Source organism: Macrotis lagotis, chromosome 7, assembly GCF_037893015.1.
Source record: "Macrotis lagotis isolate mMagLag1 chromosome 7, bilby.v1.9.chrom.fasta, whole genome shotgun sequence".
Lineage (NCBI taxonomy): Eukaryota > Metazoa > Chordata > Mammalia > Peramelemorphia > Peramelidae > Macrotis > Macrotis lagotis.
This window is the reverse complement of record NC_133664.1, coordinates 19,207,949-19,222,616: the sequence shown is the minus strand read 5'-3', so window position 1 is coordinate 19,222,616 and position 14,668 is coordinate 19,207,949. Positions and strand designations below refer to the sequence as shown.

General features: G+C 47.6%; 1 protein-coding gene across 6 annotated transcripts in view; it reads right to left on the bottom strand.

The window, feature by feature from the left end:
• Nucleotides 1-12,885, bottom strand: part of WIPF3 (WAS/WASL interacting protein family member 3) — a 69,782-nt gene extending 56,897 nt beyond the window's left edge. For 5 of the 6 annotated variants that reach the window (XR_012470434.1, XM_074195570.1, XM_074195572.1 and 2 more), the window contains exon 1: nucleotides 11,683-12,337. The gene's annotated coding sequence lies outside the window, so the exon portion shown is untranslated. Of the gene's footprint in view, nucleotides 1-11,682; nucleotides 12,338-12,487 lie in introns of those variants that run through there. The other variant, XM_074195569.1, reaches the window with a different exon arrangement.
• Between the last annotated feature and the right edge of the window lie 1,783 nt (nucleotides 12,886-14,668).

The window sequence follows — 14,668 nt, the reverse complement described above, 5'->3', positions numbered from 1 at the left end:
GGGAGGAGGCTTCAGTCTGAGCATTTCTGATTTGAGGCATTCTGGAATCTTCATGAATTAGGTCTAGGTTCCAGAGATTATTCTGGGTTACTGGGGGGGAAAGCGTTTCCAGATTCCATTGACTTTCCAAGGAGTTGATCTATAGTGACATACCTGTACACATGCTGTCCCCTGCCCTGTCCCCTCCCACAACAGAAACACCTTGAAAGAAGGGCTTCCTTTTTGTTTTTTATCATATCCTGGCACATAATAGGTTTTTCATAAATTCTTACTGATTGAGCTCAGAAGAGCTAGAGGATAGACTTCCAATAATGTTTCAAAATTATTTTCAAATGAACTCAGTTAGGCAAGTATTTATTAAACTAATGATCTGACATGACGCCAATGCCAATGTTTGTCATCTTGTAGGGTACCTAGTGAAGCACCCAGAAAAGCAGCAGCAGAGGAATTACAAAGCAAAGGGCACTGCATAAGTGACCTGGAGCTGTGATCTGCATCAGTGGAGGGCTTGAGCACCGATGTACATTTCTATTAGGCTAATGATTAAATTATTCTGTTTATTTCTTATTAACTATTAATGGATTTTAAAATTATTGATGATGGTTTTTATTTGATCATATTAGTGACCATTATTAATTATTATGATTAATGATTAGGTGATTCTGTGGGATAGAGATTGGCATACCTGTCCTGTTTGCCAGTTGCTGTTAGGGCAACATTGGAAGTTCTGAGCCTTAATGTGAGGAGGTAGACAGAAGACTGGATTTGGAATCAGGAAGACCTGATGGGGGGTTCAAGTTTCATCTAAGACCTAAGCTCTCTTATATTCGGTTCCCTCATCTGCAAAGTCAGAGTCAATGGCACCTAATGTTCATTTTAGTGGGATTGCTTTGACGCCAGATGCCTGGCATCAAGAATGCCTGGCCAGAGGCTGCATGGTTTAGTAGTGGAGAGAGATTTTTGCCTCAGGGACAGGAAAGCCTGGGTTCAAGTCATGATTCTCTGATTCCTATTGGTCTCTGACAAGACAGACTAGCTACATGACCCCGGGTAAGAGATTCCATTTCTCAGTAAGTACCCCCTAGACAGCTCTCTAAAACTAAGGTACATAGATGAGTTTCCTAAATCATGAAATTGTTTAATTGTTGAGTTTTTTCAGTGTCTAGCACTTTGATGAGCTCTACACATACAAAGACAAAAAAAATCAGTTCCTGCCAAGAAACAACACATATCTATGGGGAAGGAACAATGTCATTTCTCCTCCTCCTTCTGTTCCCTCCCCTTTGACAACAGGACACTTGAACAGAGTCTTGGGAGTCCAACCCATAAGCCAGTTTGTCTGGTTTATGAAATAAAACAAGATCTATTTGGACAAACGGTCAAGGTCAAAGTCAAGTTGTTACATCTTATCTCTAACTAAAGACAAATTTCACAATTTGACTTCTGGATCTTGATAAATAAAATGATTAAAATATGATGATGAATTCGTCCATTCATTCATGTCATAGACTCAGAGCTAGTCCAAACCCAATATTTTACAGGTTTGAAAATGAAGCCCAATTGGGGCGTCTAGGTGGCGCAGTGGATAGAGCACCGGCCCTGGAGTCAGGAGGACCTGAGTTCAAATCTGACCTCAGACACTTAATAATGACCTAGCTGTGTGGCCTTGGGCAAGCCACTTAACCCCATTGCCTTGCAAAAAAACTGAGAAAAAAAACGAAGCCCAAGATCACACAGAAAGTAAATGACAGTCCTAGGTCTTCCCACTCCCAATCCAGGGCTTATTTCCCCATACCATGCTGCCTCCTTTCTATTAATCTCTTTTTAAAAAATCCATCTAAAATATCTTGTGTACATAATTCTTTCTCTTAAAGGTATATGAAAGTGATAGATCAGAGGGCATGAGCATGTCTTTGGCCATCGGGAGCCAGAGGACCCAGTTCAAATGCTACCTTTGAGGTTAAATCTTTGTGTGACCATGGACAAGTCCCTTCTGCTCCCTGGGTCTCAAGAGGGTCACACAGCTAGGAATTATCAGGTGTCAAGACTGGATCTGAACTCAGGTTGCAGCTTTAAATCTATGATTCTCTATCGTTGAAGCTCCCTGGGTCAGTTCCCTGGGCCACCTCCACTCCTGATGGCTCTGGAGGAGAAAGTGAGGCTGTGGACTTGGCACAGCCCCCCACCCCCACCCCTTACTCAAATCCAGTTCACTTGCTTGTCAAGGCATCGCCTCCCTGGCATTTTGGTTTTCAGATGAAGGACAAACAGCAACAACATAAAAGTACTAATAGCCTAAGGACCCTCCTGGATAGATCTCGGATACTTTTTTTTAAAATTATTATTATTTGCAAGGCAAATGGGGTTTGCCCAAGGCCACACGGCTAGGTCATTAAGTGTCTGAGGCCAGATTTGAACTCAGGTCCTCCTGACTCCAGGGCTGGTGCTCTTTCCAGTGTGCCACCTAGCCGCCCCTCAGATACTTTTAACAGCTGTGAGAGACATTATTCGCAGTATTAAGAGTCAACAATAGACTCCTATGTAACCCCTTGCCTAGCATGGCATCCTCGAGGCACAGCTGAGGCTGCAAATTTGGGGCCAGACCCACATGAGGGCCACTCGTTAAGGTGCCTTCAGTGGAACAAACTAGAAGAGTGAAAAGGGGGTGGGCGCTGGGGGTGGGGAAGGCAAGTCCTTCCTCAGAGTGAAGGCACCCCTGGAAGCCCTCTTAGGAACCTGCTTCTAGCCAGCAGGCACCTTCGCTGGCAATTTCATTCCCTTTGGAACAGAGCTGCCCATTATCCAGAACAAATGGCTCAAGCCGTGGGAGGAATCCTTTTCTGCTACCAGAAGCAATGCCAATGGCCTTGGGGTCCCCCTCCTGCCATCACAAGCCCAGACATTGCCTGGGAACTATTTTTAGAATGTCTGAAGCTCACTCAACGTAGGTGAGAAATTCCAAAGAGATGAGGGAAGTGAATGTTGTCTGAAATTACCCCGGTGGGCAGCCGGGATGTGGGGGCCGACTCTCCACATGCAAGGGGCATCCGGGCTCTGCACTGGGACCGACAGGTGGCTTTGGTAGATGACTGTGGCCACCTCCAAGCCTGTGGAGGCAGCCCCTCCGGATTTAGTCAGACCCATCCCTGGGCGACAGACATACAGTCTGTTGCTGGGCCCACGTTTTTGGTAAAAAGTCACTAGGGTTTGAGTACTTTGAAGTACCAAAGAAGGGCAGTGTAACTGCAGATAACAGCAGATGGCTCAGTAGTCAGAATGCTGGGCCAAGAATCAGGAAGACCTGAGTTCACATCTTCAGATACCTACTAGCTGGGTGACCTTGGACAAGTCACTTAACTGTTACCTGCCTCAGTTTCCTCATATGTAAAATGAGGATAAAATAGCGCCATCTCAAATGAGATACTATTTGGCTTTTTTGTTTGTTTGTTTTAGTGAAGCAATGGGGTTCAGTGACTTACCCAAGGTCACACAACTAGGAATTATCAGATGTCAAGACTGGATTTGAACTCAGGTCCTCCTGATTACTGGGCTGGTGCCCTATCTACTGTGTCACTTAACTACTCCTTTGAGATACTATTTGTAAAACTCTTAGCATTATGACTGGCATACAGCTGACACTAAATAAATGTTATCTTTAAAATAATAACTGTTGCCAATAAGAATCACTAACATAATTATCTTCCTCCTATTTATTTTGCATCTTCTTAAATAAGAGCCTGCTATCTTGCTCAAAAGAAATAAGCTTCTTGAGGGTAGAAACTTTGGAAAATGATTTTTGTCTGTGTCCCCCAATCCTGTGATTTCACTGGTCTAGGGAGCCCTCAGGGAGTAAGAAAGTTGGAAAAGTGTCTTTGTAAATGACTGGCACAGGGTCACGGAGCCAATATATATATCAGAGGCAAGACTCAAACCCAGGTATTCCTTCCTGATTGTGGCTCGCTCTCTACCTCCTCATGTGATAAGACAGTAGCAGGTCCTTCATAAATGCTGCTTGACAGAATTTGCATCAAGGTTTGCCTTTAAGGTTTGCAAAGGGTCTTCTTTTCCCATGATACAACTGGAAGGCAGGGAATGCTTACTGCCCCCCCCCCCACACACACACACTTTTTTGAGCTTGGATATCAAGACTATTTCTCTGACCTCCCTTGTATTTAGTACCTTCCTCAAATATTCCTAATATGCTCCTAGACTTCTACTCTCTCCCCTACACACACCCTGTAAATACGAAGCTCAAGGTCTTTTGGAGGCAGCACCTAATATTGGCTGAATTGAACTGACTTGCAAGTGAGGAAACAGGACCACAGATTTCCACAACAGGGACTTGGATGGTCACACAACGACCAGTTCTTCCTGCATTTGTACTTTCAGAACCCGTAACAAGCACAGCAGCAGAACAGGCGGCAGAGAGATGGGTAGAAACCAGGGAAATTAAAATTTGCGTTAGTTTTTTTTTTTGTTGTTGTTGTTATATTTGGTTTCTGTTCTTTCTATCCTGCCAAGAGAGCTCAGCTAAGACTCGGGGGAAGCTCCAGCAAGCGAAAAATGATTTTAAGGCTCTACCTTCCTTATTGCTGCAATGAGTTTGCCCTTTTGAGGAATCTCTGGAGAGAAGCATATTTGAAAAGGAAATGTTCAAGACTTGCTCTGTTGTTTTTGAAATGCATGAGCTATGGAATTATGCTAAGAAAATAACAAAAATGTCCATACCGTTTGATCGGGGCGGGGGTGGGGGAGGATCTGCTAGGTACATACCTCAAGGACATTAAAGACTTAAAAAAGGGCCTCATTTATACCAGAAGATTCATAGAGACATCTTTGCATTGCTGTGGTCATGGAATGATGAAATAAGTGAAGTACAGAATGCAATGGATTTGCAGAAAGACAGTGGTTCTCCACATTTCACCTGGCCTCAAAGTGCTGGGGCTAATCATGGGTGGGGTCACTCGGTGGTATAGAATGCTAAACCAGGAACAGGGAAGACCTGAGTTCAAATCTAGCCTCGGACACGTATTAGCTGTGTGACCTAGGAAAGATTTGGAAATAAAAGTTAGGTATAGATAAAAAATAGCAGTAATCTATATTCATATGTGTATGTGCATGTATTAACTATGTTATCTGCCAAGAACCAACCTGGCACATATTTTTGACATATGTATAATTCAAAGTCCTACACCAGAATGAAATTGTCCTTACAAAGAGAAGGTCTGGGGTGGCTAGGTGGTGCCGTGGATAGAGCACCGGCCCTGGAGACAGGAGAACCTGGGTTCAACTCTGACCTCTGGCACAATAATTATCTAGCTGTGTGACCCTGGGCAAGTCATTTAACCTTATTGCCTTGCAAAAGCCAAAAAAAAGTTAAAAAAGGGAAAGAGAAAGTTTGATGCTATTTCATATCTAGTATTTACAGTGCACTTTAAGTTTTACAAATCAGTTTGTGTTACGTCAACAACTTCCTGTGGTAGGTACTGTTATTTTTATTTTACAGATGAGGAAAATGAGACTGAGAGAGGACACATGACTTGCCCAGAGTCACACAGCAAATGAGAGTCTAAGGTAGAATTTGAACCCAGGCCTTCCTGCCCAAAGCCCAGATTTTAGATTGGCTTCTAATGTCTCTTCTAGTTCTAAATCGCAGAGCAATAAATTAAGAACTGGAATCACCATTATAGAAGTCATCTAGGGCAACCCCTTGATTCTATGATCTTAGGGCCTGGGATAATCTACACTCTTATGACTCTATGACCCCACAATCTAACAGCCCTGATCCAGGGAAGTAAAATCCAGATTTCTTGGATCCTCCTTCCAGACCTAGAGTCAAGATTTCAAGGACCTGAGATATCCCAGTGTTAGTGATCCCTCCTCTGGTGCTGATTACTGCTTTCCCATAGTGATTGTGCCCCTGAAATTCATTGCTGCCCTAGCAGCTGCTGTGATGCAGCCTCTGTCAATTTTATGAGACTGGCGCTCAGACAACATGCAACATCCCTGGAGCTGTGGGCAAAGCCTCTCTAGATGCCAGCTCCTGTTCTGCTGGCACAGCCAAGAACCCCAGGTCCAGTGAGGTGTGGAGGAGTAATTCTGTAGCCTGAAATCCAGGCTGGGGAAACAGCTACTTAGCTACTCCTTTAGGGAAAGTGATAATGCAACCCTCCAATAGGAAAGGATGAGAATCCATCACCCAGAGGCAGTGAGAAGCCAGGTGAATGGCCCAAGAGCATCTAGATTAGGCCAGAAGCAAGCAGAGACTAGGTCTCCCTGACTCCCAGAGCTACATCATGAAACCTTTAACCTAGGATTTGAAAGAGGCAGATTTGGGGTTCATGTTAGGAAGACTTAAGAGTTATCCAAAATGCAATGGGGTGCCAAGGACTGGGGAGTCACCTCTTTTTTATTCCACTAAAAACTGGATCGAATGGTCTCTGCATCCTATCCTCCTCTGCAATTCTGTGATTCTATTAGCTTCCTATAAGGTGGTTTCTGGTTACACACTCTCAATGCTGATTTTATAAAACAGAAAAGTCATTTTTAAAGCTTAGACTTGACCACAGTGACTTCTAATGGAGCCAAGGCTACTTGAGAATGTTGAAATAAATCAGAATACTAGCTATTAAAATGTACACAAATGTGGTTAGAGGCATCCGCCCTGCTCCTAATACAAAAAGAGTCATAGAGGAAATGGTATTTATTATTATGGTCATTAGTCAGCAAGGGTCAAGTGTTAAAGTCTTGGAGATTATAAAATCCCCAATATTAATCTAGTAGGGACTTAGGGACAGAATTAAAATTGTTTTCCTTTTCACGGTTAATTTTCTCCATCTCTTCACTTTGCCCTTGGAGATTCCATTCTTTGAGAGACCAAGCTGCCCAGGAGGCCCTCCCATTATAGGCAGGCCACAATCCTCCATGTGTCAGATGGACAGGTCTCTTCATTTACCCAGCTGGCCTTTATATGAAGCTTCAAGTTTGCTTGAACTCTGGCTATCTCATGTCAGCTCCAGTGGCCAAAAAGCTCACCAGGCAGCCACCCAAGTGATGAACTTTCCCAAACTGAGCTAAAAGGACCCTTGGACATCCTATACTTACAGATCTTCCAACTAAGTAGAACCTTCCAGAATCTGTTTTTCTGGAGGAAACTTTTAAGATTTCAGGGGTTACCTTGGGATTATAAGACTTCTGCTCTAGAACCAGAAGAACCTCAGGGGACTCATCTAGTCCAGGGGTTCTTAACCTCTTATGAGTCATGGATGCCATTGGCAGTCTGGTCAATCTCAAGGAGACCTTCTCAAGGAAAGCTTTTATTAAGCACCTATTGTATACCAAATGCTAAGCATACAAAGACAGACAAATCCATGGTCCTTTTCTTCAAGTGTCTCACTTTCTAATAGGGGAACTACATGTAAAGAACTTTGTATATATAAGATATATATATATGGAAGATTCCAGAGTTGGAACTAAGGGTCTATGGAGTCCAAACTTCTCATTTTACAAAGACTCCCTCATTTTAATGAATGACTAATGGGGGTGGGGGTGGGAAGAGACCAAGAAAAGCATCCTGTAGTAAAATTCTCTCTTTACTATGAACCACAGTATTGAATTAGGTTAGAGATTGGCCGATTGAGTTAGTGGTGTCAGGAATTCCCAATAAGAAAGCACCTTCAGGGGCGGCTAGGTGGCGTAGTGGATAAAGCACCGGCCCTGGAGTCAGGAGTACCTGGGTTCAAATCCGATCTCAGACACTTAATAATGACCTAGCTGTGTGGCCTTGGGCAAGCCACTTAACCCCGTTTGCCTTGCAAAAAAACCTAAAATAAAAAAGCACCTTCATTCAATGCACAGGGGCACCTTCTCTGCAACTTCTAGAGTTTCCTAGAAATTAAACGACTACTCCAGGGTCACACAGCCAGGACACACCGTCAGATAAAAGACATAGGGAATTCTTCCCGACTCCCTCTCAAAGAGAACCAGCAAGACTTACACCAACCTGCCCATATTTATCCAGCACTTGATCCAGTGATGCATTATTCAGTACACTTGGGTGTATACTGAACCATCTTGAACTTCTCATTTATCTTTCCTCTCCAATCCTGACCCCACTTCTGCCCCAGCATGAACATTGCATCCAGCTTTACAGGAGTATGTACAATATCAAAATTCCAGCTATAAAATTAAGCTGCCTAGGTACACAGCAGAAGCAGCTGATGAATAAATCATGGAAGTCCTAGGAAGCACTGACAATATTTTGCTTCTCCTAAAGCACCTGATTCTCATCTGATTTTTAAAAGCTAAGCTTGGTCAGCATCTTTGAGGGGAAAGAGTACATTTATTTATGCCTCTTGTCCAGAGGATCATCCATCTATTATCCAGGTTTTACGGGGGGGAGGGGGGCGAGGATGGAAGTTCCTAGAAGCCAGAACCACTGAGAAGCCCCACAGAAGCACTATGAGATTTTTGAATGCAGATATGGGGGAAGAAATCTATTCAGATGCACAAACCCCAAATTCACATAGGTGAGATCAAGGGGTTTAAACCCTGACTTTTACTGCTCCGTCCCTTGTGTGGCCTTGGATAAGTTGTTTCATCTGCCTCAGCCAGGATTTCCTCTTAAGAAATGAGGGGCAGGAGTGGCTAGGTGGTGCGGAGGAAAGAGCACTGGCGCTGGATTCAGGAGGACCTGAGTTCAAATTTGACCTCAGACACTTAATAATTACCTAGCTGTGTGACTTCAGGCAAGTCACTTAACCCCACCACCTTGCAAAAATAACAGTAACAAAAATAAATGCTTAAAGAAATGAGAGACTTGAGCTAGATGACTTCAAAGATCCCTTCTGGTTTAAATCTTTGATCCTATTAATACCTTTGTGGTTGACCACAACCAACCTGGAGCTCAGTGATGATCCTGTTGTTTGGGAACTGGATGTGACAGGGAGGCAGAGCTACCAACCCCCACCACCACCACAAGCAACTCATTAATCATCCAAAGTTGGTTGATTTTTGCCTTCTATGACCAACATACCAAAGGCAGACTCCCATGTTAAGCATTCTATGGATACAAAAGAAAGAGGATTGATTCCAGAACCATAAAAGCTGAATCCAAATCTTACCTTTGACCTTTACTATCTGTGTGACCCTTTGGAACTCAGTTTCCTCATTTGTAAAATTGGGATCTCTGGGGTCCCTCTTTTTCCCAGATCTGATTCTATGATCTTTGAGGTCCCTTCTGGCTCTAAAGGTTTTAAACCATGACCCCAAGATTATTGAATATTGCCAGACTTGATCCCAGGCTAATGAAGCTTCTTTGCTTGAATGCAAACAGTACACAGACAGTCCAGAGAACACACTTTGCCACTTAACGCCTGTTAAGTTGACTGAGCTCTCCCTCTCTTTGTCAGCTGCTTAAGGAAACATTCTAGTGAATAGTCTTTCTTCCCCTCCCCCCCAAAACAGGGGCATCATGCTGCCAAACAGTGAGTAGCCAGGTCAAGTTCCTGGCCTTCTCATAAGTAAGCTCCAAACACACATTGGCTGAGTCAGTCAGATACTAAACTCACATTTAGTATCTATTTGCAATGAAAGCCCAAATCTTTTGAATTTTGTACAATGCAAGTAGCTTCCTATGAAATAAGCATAGATTCTCCAAAACAGAGGCCTGCATACACTAAGGCAACAATAACATATATATATATATATATATATATATATATACCAACACTTGGACACTGACTGAATTCTAGATGACTGTAATAATCCATCCCCAGTGTGCTCCAGCTGCATAAAGAGGTGGGGGCCTATGGACATAGACTATGGGATACACATCAAAACACAATACTATCTGTTGGTAAGTTTTTGCACACTTTGTTACCAAACAAAAAAAAAATGGAGTTGGAGGAAATGACTTTGATGTAAAACTGGAAGCCATAAAGTGCATCAAAAATATATTGTTTTAAATGAACAGTTCATTCCCCAACCTTCCCTTGTAGTTGATGGTTAAATCAAGGTTGTTTGGTCGGGCTCTGAGTGAAAACAGTTCAATGTTAGAATTCCTTTCTAAAAATTCTAGCAGCCAGATGGCATAAGGAGTGTGGTGACAAAGGAAACCTTGCCTAAAGATAACTTTCTGTTACATAATCATGTTCAAGCACAGCAAACGCCAATCCTCCTCCCCAATGTGTGGCACTAAGATTCAGATTTCCAGAAGCTCTACCATTGAGATAAACTTGGGTGGGGGTGGGGGTGGCGAGGGAACCATGGTTCACTGAAAAGGGCTATAAGGGCAGCAAGAAACGAATTCTTCTTTTGGGATTTAAGTATGGCACTATGGCTGGAAAACCAACCCATCTCTCCCCACACATATAGTGTGCTCCTGGGCAAGTCATTCCACCTTCTCGGTGTCCAGGAAACTTTGACTGCAAATTGCTGAGAAGGCACTGACTTGCAGTGATGGAAGGAGTTTTCTCAAGTGAAGTTGCCCCTATCAGTGAAATCATAGATGCAGGCTCTATCCCTGCCCCTAAAATACGGGTAGATGCGGTTTGATCCATTTTCTCTGTGGTTTCTTCTGTGCCTTAAATATCCAGTAGTTCCAGAACATGTTGTAATATACTACCTTCTTTTCTGTTATTTTGCCATTTCTTTTTTCAGCTTCACATTAAACAAGCTGACATGCTTACAGATCCTTTCAGATTGTAGCAGCACGAGGGTAGCAGGAAGTTTGGATCTGAAGGACTCTGGGCTTCCTAGCTTCACCTTTCCTAGACTGGGTAGCAGAGAGCAAGATGCCTGACCTTGGGGAACTGAACCGTCCTCATCCGTAAAATGGGGACCATGAGTAATTACCAATATTCTCTCCCTACCAGTCTACCTAGCAGGGGGAATGTTTTGTGAGAAGCATTAACAAAGGTCGAGGGAGTACTGGAAAATGAGAAAAGTTCCTTTTAGGACTGCCAGCCTGCTACTGGGCTAGTCTAAGATGACCCAAGGCCGGGGGACAATTTGTCTCCAGGTGCTGCCTGCTCCTTGGCCTTTGGGGAGGCTCCAACACCCCCTTCTTTGGGGCTCTCCTTACACCTCTTTTGGGAATGTCTACAACATCTGGCCCTGCCTTAGATGCTCTGTGAACCCCTGCCCCACAAACAAGAGGGCCCCCCATTAAGTGGCTTTTTCCTCTTTCTCCAACTTTCATGTTCTTGAAGCTCGCACACGCACACACGCACACACACATACACACACACACACACACACACACACACACACACACACACACACACACACATCCTCCATGCCTTCCGTGGCTCCGTAACTTGGGCTGCGACATCATGTCACGCTCACATTTATGAGAAAACAAAGAGTATACCAGAGGAAGAAAAAAAAGCAAGGGTCATCCTGCCAGGGGCTGCCCCCCCCCCCCCCCCGCCAGCTCTGCCCTGCCAGGTCTCACCCTGCCCAGATGGCCGCGGCCCCCCCCCCCCCCCCCCGGGAAGCCCCGAGCTATTTCCCACCAGCGCCAGCCCTTCGGGCTCTCCCTCGCCTTCGGCTCTCTCTGCCCTCCACTGGCCTCCCCTGCCCTTCGGCCCTTCCCCAGTGGAAGCCCCGGAGGGCCGGGCTGCAGAGACCCGAAGCCGCAGCGGCACCGCGGGCCTGGAGAGGAACGGGGGCGAGTCTGACCTGCTGTCCAAGGCTGCGGCTGGCCGCGGCTCGGGGCGCCGGGAGGCGGCCCGGTGGGCGGCCCGGTGGGTGGCCCTGGGAGGCCGCGGCCAAGTGCGATCGTCTCCGGGCCCGGACTTGGGAACTTTGCCGCCGAGGGCGCGGGCGCGGGGAGGCTGAGGAAGGGAGGCCGCTGCCCTGGCTCCGCCGCGCTCTCTCTCCTGCCAAGCCTCTCTCTACCTGCTGCCTCCCGAGAGCCACGTCCCCAGGGAGCTGGGGGGCGGCTCCTCCCCCTGCCCCTCCCCCTCCTGCCCCCTCCCCGGCTGCGCCCCCCGCGCAGGCAGCAGGTGCCTTTCGGGGCTGTGCCGCGCGGGGGGCGGGCCGCGGGGTCCCGGGCCGCTGTCCAGGGTGCCGGCCCCGGCCCCCCCCCGCGGCCGCCCGGGCTCCTCCCCTGCCCCCGGCCCGCGGGACCCCCTCCCGACCCCAGGTCTTTGTCTGGGGCTCGGGTCCCCCACCCCGCGCCCGGGGCGGCGCGGCTGAGCCCGGAGGCTCCTGGGTGCCCTGGGCCGGCTCCGGCTCCGGTTACCGCCTGGCAGTGCCCCCGGCGTCCCGGGCCCCGGGCCCGCTGCAGGGGGGGGGCTCCCCCGTGGGCCCGGGACCCCGGCTCACCCTCACGCGCAGGCCGGGAGATCGCGGGGAGGGGGCGGGGCCGCTCATCGTGGGGCCCGCCCCCGGCCCCGCCGCCCCCCACACCCTGCTTCTCGGGCCCCCCCGGGCGGGGCCCCGGAGCCCACCTGCGGGCGCCGCTCCCCCCCCCGCAGCTCACCTGGACCCCCAGCCTCCTCCGACCTCCCCCCTCGCGCGAGAAAACTTGGTTCTGGCGGAGGGCAACAACTCGCCAGGGTCCCACGGGCGGAGCGGAGCTCAGGCCTCCGGAGCCCGGAGCCAGGGGTCTTCCCGCATCCCGTCGGGGCGGGCCCCAAGCAAGTCAGGAGAGCCCCTGCCCTACGTCCCCGCGCCCCCGAGGTGGCAGAGCCCCTCCCAGCCAGGAGCCGGGTCAGCGGTCCGAGGGGCGGGAGGCTGCTGGCCTTCTGGAGCAGCTGCCCTCCCCAGCTTGGCCACTGACCACTTGCGGGTCCGGAAGGACTTTGGGCTGGCGGAGGGCCAGATAGTCAGAACAGAACCCCCGTCTGCACGCGTGTGGGCTGGGGGGGGGTCTCTGATTTCTCTCTAGAAATTCCACCCTGCTGCTTTATGGTGTTCTCTGGGTTGGGATGGGGGGGGGCTTTTCCTCTGGGTCCTGGAAGTAGCCCAGGGGCCATTGTTTTGGGGGGGGGTGGATTTGGGAGGAGCCTGTTGCCCTCCAGGCGCCTTCCTCTCCTGGGGCCAGGACTTCCCCTGGACCCCAGCTGAGGGAGGGGGTAGAGCCAGACGCTCTGATAACAACGCCCAAAGCCTTCGGGGCGGGGTCCCTAGCGGAACTGCCTGGCATCGGAAGGGCCCAGGGCCAAGCAGTCACGGACCACCTGAAGGAGGCCTGACAGACTCCGGCGTTTCTGGACAGGCTCAGTGTGGGAATAGCGTGCCTTGGCTTTGCAAAGTTGTTGTGAAGATCTTCTTTTGTTCCCTATGGTGGAAGTGTAGGATAGCAGAAAAAAACCAAAAATATGTCAAGTGCAAAAAGAAAATTGAATGGAAAAGACAAAAACAAACAGGCCTGAACTTCAGACAAGACAACGCTCGGAGCTACGAATTTCTTTTTTTTTTTTTAACTCTGCCAGTAGGAAGACTTACCCTGGCTGTTTAGATGTCTGGGACCACTGGAAACATTATTGCTATGGGCCTAATAAAATAGGAACAAAAGCCAGTCTGGGTGAGCTGATGGCAATATTCGGCAAGTCCCTTTTTCCTAGAGCTGGAGTGGCAGTTGATTGGGTAGAACTAGGGTTGAGGGCGCAGACTTTCTCCCCTCACCCTACCAGGTGTAGCAATAGCTGGCATTGGCTGAGTGAGCTTTCACAGAAAAGTATTAGCCGGCTAGGAAGTTAGGTCATGGCTTGGAAGTAGGTGTTGTGGAACATTCCGGAAGCACAATTTCGATGGATTTACCCAGAGGCAGTAGAGTCTAATGGCCCTGGAATCAGGAGAGATCAGGATTCTAATCCTTCTTATGACCTCGACCTCGGTTTCCTTATCTACAAAATGGGAACAATGACATAAAAAGCTTTGGGGTTATCACGAGGGGTCAAATGGAATAATCTGTATAAAGATTAGCTACATGTCGGCTATAATGAATTATTCCCTCGCTTATAAAGGTAAAGTGGTATACTTCGGACGAGCAACTTTCAGAACCCAAACTTTCAGCCTTTCCAAACTGTTGACACGTTTCTCTCCACAAGGAACTTGACACCATTGCCAACCTGGCCTAAGCTTGCTTTTCTAACTTGTACTCGCCATTTCATCTCTCACCAGGATGTCTTTGTACAGGCTGGCTGCCATCCTCAGATAATCTCTCTCCTCACCTATCTTGGGCCAAGGCTTTCAAGAAACCTTTCCTGGTCCAAAGGACCTGGAAGCACTTCCAGCAGCATCCCAGGCCAGCTCCTACCTGAAAGGAATCATGTGGCAGCCAGTCACTCCTCCAGGTCTTCCAATGCAAGGGTCTCCATCGCTCCAACTGTGAAGAAGTATCCGTTCTCTCCCCAGTTACTTCCTACATAGCTTTTGTATGTTCTGTATTTATTTACCTGCTGGATCTCACTCTTCCCTTCCCCCCAGAAGGACACTTCCTCAGGGCAGGGCCTGTCTCACATTTGTATGGACATCCCCAGGACCTAGACCAGTGTCTAGTAGACAGTTGGCACATAATAAATGTTTGCTCGTTGATTATTCAGGAAGTAGAAGTAGTAAGATGTAAGCTCCTAGAAGGCAGAGGCTTCAACTTGGAACACAATTAAGCACCTAAGACAAATTTTAGTTGAATTAGATTTAAAAATTCTATAAGTTC